Source organism: Chenopodium quinoa, unplaced genomic scaffold (genome assembly GCF_001683475.1).
Source record: "Chenopodium quinoa cultivar QQ74 unplaced genomic scaffold, ASM168347v1, whole genome shotgun sequence".
NCBI classification, from domain to species: domain Eukaryota; kingdom Viridiplantae; phylum Streptophyta; class Magnoliopsida; order Caryophyllales; family Amaranthaceae; genus Chenopodium; species Chenopodium quinoa.
The window spans coordinates 2,325,394-2,331,393 of NW_018745324.1; positions in this window are offsets into that span (position 1 = coordinate 2,325,394).

Below are 6,000 nucleotides of genomic sequence, written 5' to 3' on the forward strand. Positions count from 1 at the left end.
TTATGGGTAGTATTTCTTAAGTTGGTCAAGATTTTTCATGTTCGAGAACTCATTGCCATCCATGTCAGTTAATTTTGTTGCACCTCCTGACAGGATTGTTTTAACATTGTAGGGTCCAAACCAATTAGGTCTAAATTTTCCCCTTGGATCTAAAACATTTTTCCTTAATGCTTTTAACACCAAGTCTCCTACTTTTATGTTTCTTGTCTTGACCTTCTTATTAAAATGCCTAGCCATACGAGTTTGGTAACACTGAGTGTGATTTAGAGCTTCTAGTTGTTTTTCATCGAGTACAATTAGCTCTTCATATCTTTCCCTATTCCATTCAACTTCATCGAGTTTGCTCTCTAACGCGATGCGTAGAGATTAAATATCTTGTTCGACAGGTTGTACGACATCCATTCCATAAACCAAGGAAAATGGCGTATTTCCTGTTGATGTGCAAATCGACGTGCGATAACCCCACAATGCAAAGTGAAGTTTGTCAGGCCAATCCTTATAATTTACCGTCATTTTCTTGATGATAGTCTTTAGATTTTTATTAGCTGCCTTGACTGCTCCATTTGCTTGAGGCCTATAAGGGGAAGAATGATGATGTTGATGTTGGATGCCATATTTTTGTAGCAATTCTTCACATTCGGCTTGAAAGTGAGTTCCATTGTCACTTATCATTTCATGTAGGATTCCGTATCGACAAATAATATTTCTCTCGATAAAGAGTGCTACATGTTTTGTAGTGAGTTTTGCGTACGATTGTGCTTCGACCCACTTTGTGAAGTAATCAATTACCACTAGGATATATTCGTGGCCTCCTGTTCTTGGGGGAGTGATTTTGTCGATGATGTCAATTCCCCATGTAAAGAATGGCCATGGCGACGTGTAGGTATAGAGCAAGGGTGGAGGAACGTGTTGTAAATTGGCATAGATTTGGCACTTAGGGCATCTTTTCACGTATTGATGGCAATCCCTATTCATTGTAGTCCAATAATATCCTTTTCGCATTATCTTTTGGACTAACATTTTACCATTTATGTGAGTTCCACAGATTCCTTCGTGGACTATCCTCATTTCTCTTTAGGCATTCTTTTTTTCTACACATAAGAGAGCTCGACCCTTAGGTACCCTTTTATGTAGCTCGTTGTCTATGAGTACATATTGAGAAGCCAAGAGTCTTAATGCTCGTTTTGCTCTTTTGTCAGCATGGGGAGGGTATGCTCCTTTGGTGACATAATTGAGTATATCCGTGTACCACGGTTCTTCTTCTTCGTCTTGGGCTACTTCATCATCTTCTATAGCTTGAATATATGCTGGTTTATGCCTTTTTTCTATAGTTAGAGGCATTTTCTCGATTTCCGAGGGAATCCTAACCATCGAGGCTAGTCTTGCCAAGGCATCAGCAAATTGATTTTCTTCCCTAGGTAGATATGTGTATTCTACCTTTTCTAGCTGATTAGTAAGAGTTTCCAGATAGGTTTGGTAAGGGGCTAGACTTTTGCTCCTTACTTTCCACCTTTTGGAGATTTGATTGATGATCAATGAAGAGTCTCCGAATATCCGTAACATTTTTGCTCCCAATGCCAAAGCTGTTTCAAGGCCTACAACGCATGCTTCGTATTCAGCAGCGTTGTTGGGATCGTCGAAATCAAGCTTTATGGAGATTGGAACATGCTCTTCTTTAGGTGATACTAGCAATAATCCAACGCCACATCCCTTTTGGTTTGAGGCTCCGTCGAAGTAAAATGTCCAAGTATCATCTTCAGTGACCATTAATTCTTCATCTGGAAACTCATTGTCGTGTATTGGCGTCGAGTCTTCTATTGGAAAGTCCGCTAGAAAGTCTGACACTACAGATCCTTTGATAGCTTTTTGCGGCATAAACCTTACATTAAACTGGGCTAAATTGACTATCCATCTCGATATGCGTCCATTGAGTGTAGATTTCTTGAATAGATACTTGAGTGGATCTAATCGGGAGACTACAAAGACGGTATGTACTAACATGTAATGTCTTAACTTGGTTGTGGCCCACACCAAGGCGAGGCACAATTTCTCAAGTGGTGTATAACGTGCTTCATATTAGAGCATTTTCTTGCTTAGATAGTAGATTGCGTTTTCTTTGCCTTCTACTTCTTGTGCTAGCATAGCTCCCATTGTCTCTTTGGTAACTGTTAAGTACAACCTAAGAGGTATTCCGGGAAGTGCTGGTGCTAATACGGGAGGATTTTCGAGATAGGATTTGATCTTTTCAAAGGCTTTTTGACACTCGTCATCCCATATTACTGGTACATTCTTCTTAAGCTTTTTAAAGATTGGTTCACATATCGTTGTCAATTTTGATATGAACCTACTTATGTATTGCAACCGGCCAATAAATCCTCGAATCTGCTTCTCAGTTTTGGGCGGTGGCATTGACATGATTGCTTTGATTTTGGTTGGGTCTATCTCTATTCCTCCAGAGCTTATGACATAACCAAAAAGCTTGCCTGAAGTGACTCCAAAATCACACTTAGATGGGTTCAACCTCATATTATATTTTCTTAGCCTTTCGAAAAATTTTCTTAAGGCTACTTGATGGCCTGGGCGGTCTTTTGATTTTACAATCATGTCGTCCACATACACTTCGACTTCTTTATGCATCATATCATGGAGTAAGGCAGTCGCTGCACGTTGGTAAGTGGCACCCGCGTTTTTCAACCCGAATTGCATTACCGTGTAGCAGTAAGTGACCCATGGTGTTATAAAGGTTGTTTTCTCCATGTCTTCTTCCGCCATGAGAATCTGATTATACCCTGCGTATCCATCCATAAACGAGAGAAGTGTGTGATTTGCTGTGTTATCCACCAGAATATCGATGTGTGGTAAAGGGAAGTCGTCCTTTGGACTTGCCTTATTTAGATCTCGATAGTCGACACACATTCTTACCCTTCCATCTTTTTTCGGAACTGGGACGACGTTGGAGACCCATTCAGGGTATTTGAATACTTTGATGAAACCTGTAGTTAATTGTTTTTGAACTTCTTCTTTTATTTTAAGTGCTACGTCGGGTTTCATTCGATGTAACTTTTATTCTACAGGTTTCATTCCCGGAATTAGTGGTATAGTGTGTTGAGCTATTTCTCTATTAATGCTTGGCATATCTTCGTATGACCAAGCAAATACATCGATGAATTCTTTAAGTAAGTTAATTAAATCGGTTCTTTCTTGTTCATTAAGTGTTAGTCCGATTTTAACTTCTCTTTTATTGGTTGAAACATTTGAGATACCAACCGTTTCAGTTTCTTCAATTATCGGTGTTTTCTTTTCAAGTGTTTCCATTGCTTTAATAAGTTCTTTGTCTTTTTCATTGTTAGTTAAGCAATGCTCGTCATCTTGGGTTAAAGAAGAACACAAGAAGTAAGGAGAAGATGTTATATTATTATACTCTGAGATCATTACATCAAAGAGTGATATGTCCTCAGGGACTTGATCACTAACTATCCTAGGAGAAGAGATAGAAGGGGAAGGTACTACAACTAAAGACCTAGATGACTCTATAGGGGGAGACTCTGACTCTGACTCTGACTCAGATGACTCTTCGAACATTGGTCCTTGCCCTGTCGTGATGGAGATCTTTCTTCCGCTTGGAGTAGTCACCTTGACGCTCTTGCGCCACCCTTGTAATGATCCTTCCGCTGGAGTGATTAGCTTCCAGGGATCGCAATTTTTGCTTTTTAGGACTGTTTGAATGAGCGAGGAGTTATCCTCTTTGTATGTTAGCTCATCCTTTTCTTGCCCAAATAATAATCCCATGAAGTTAAATTCAAAGCATGGGGGTGCTTTCTCCTTATGGATAGGAGTTGGGATTTCATCTGTGAAATAACAATCCAATAAAATTTCAAATCCCGGTTGCCTTATGTCGTTTACGACAAATGTCGGGAAATTCGTGGCATGGATCGTCCTCTCCTTCTTTTATGAATTGACCATTAAGTGTAAGAGGGTACTGATCCATTGGGATTGCTTTCTTTTGAATGCGAGCGTCCCTACGTGCCTTTGATTTTTCCTGGGCTCGCTTAAGATCTTTCCGAGTCGATTCGAAACCAAGTCCGAAAGTATCTAATTTAGGGAGGCCAGGTGACTCCAGCGGTTTTGCTATTCCCTTTTTATTTCCTAGGGTCATCATAGGAAAATGTCCATGTTTCTTCATAATATCATTCACGATCATGTTAGAATGGGGGTCGTGGCAGAGAGGGGTCCTTTCATCCTCCTGGATTAAGGAGACCTCTTCGTTAAAGCCCCATAAATCTTCACCATCCTCATCGTGCTCCACGTTAATTATTGGATTTTCTATAGACTTGATTCTCATAGGTGAAGCATCGATGGTGATAGGAATTCCCAACTATGGATTTTACTTGTTGGTGGAGAGATGAGGGGACGGCCCTTAGGTCATGAAGCCAAGGGCGTCCCAACAATAAATTGAATGAAGCTTTGATATCCACTACTTGAATAGTAGTAGCATGTTCTATCGCTCCCGCCGTTATATTCATGGTAATTTTACCAAGAGCTTTAAGACAAGAGTTGTCGTAGGCTCTTATTCCTTGCGTTGACGGGGTTAGGTCTTCATCCCTTATGCCTAGCATCCTCGCAGTTTTAAGTGGACAGACGTTAATGGTTGATCCATTGTCTACAAGAGTCATAGGGACGTTCATTCTCTTGCAAACTACTTTGAGGTTTAATTCCTTATAGTGTTTGTGACCTTATGGGGGTAAATCCTTGTCAGAAAAGGTGATCAAATTGATGGGACTAGGTAGATCACTCGTGAGGAAGTTAGCCAACCCCTTAGGAGTGGTGTCAGAATCTATCCCTATTTTGTCCAAGGCATTCATTACAGCCAACCTATGTTCTCGAGATGTTGCCAGAAGCTTCCATACATTCATTTCAACTTTTATTTTCTTGAATTGTTTGACGATGTCATTATCTTCAATGATAGGTATGGGAACTTGTTGTGTGGTTGGCATGGGTTGTGTTGAAACGGGAGGTTGCATTCTCTCGGATCTTGTGAGGACGTCTATTGATTAATCTTCTTCAACCCAAAAGTCATCCATGGCATATGACACTGAAGGTGGAGGTCCTACCATGTCTTTTAAGTAGACGTCTTCTTCAACGCTGTCCCAAACTCCATTAATACTTGCATCCTCTTCTCGTGGAACTTGGACTAGCTTCTTTTCATCAATCATTTTCTGAATTAAATCCTTGAATTTAAAACAGTTTTCGATAGTGTGACCTCCTGATTGATGATACTGACAATAATATCTATCTGTCCTTTTCAATGATTCAAATGGTCTCGGTTCGAGAGGTTTGATCTCGCCACTCTCGGAGAGCATTTCGAACATTTGTATATATGGGATTCCAATTGGAGTGTAGAGTCTACTACTCTTCTTGGGTTTTTCGGTGACTTGTAAAGGAAAATGTTTCGCCTAATAAGTTATTCCCAAGGGTGTGAACTCTTCCTTGGGTTTACTTTTCAAGAGTGGAACTTTGTCATATTTCTCCTGAAGTTCTTTTATAGCCTTGAGAGTTTCACGTAGCAAGTGTGATCTTTCGATCATAGACAGTGTAAGTGATTGTATTTCTTCTTTACTTTCTAATTCTGGAAGATTATCCATCGCGTCGAAAAAGATCTCCTCCACTTCTTTGATGGCATGGATTTCTTTAACAGGTTTGATGAGAGACGAGGGGTCGACCTCGTTTTCCTCATCAGATATAGCCAAGGAATGGGCGAGAGGCGCATTATCAATACTTGGCTTCTTACTGGCAGGGGGCAATGGCAGCTTGTTATTGTCGATTAAGTCTTGGATAGCTTTTTTAAGTTTTCAACAGTTCTCGGTGAGATGGCCCCTACCTTGGTGATATTTGCAATGTGCATTGGGGTTCCAGTTAGCCGTCCTCTTCTCGACTGGTGGGTCCCCAAATGGTCCAATAGGAGTTATAAGACCTTTTGCATTTAATCGGTCAAATGCGGTG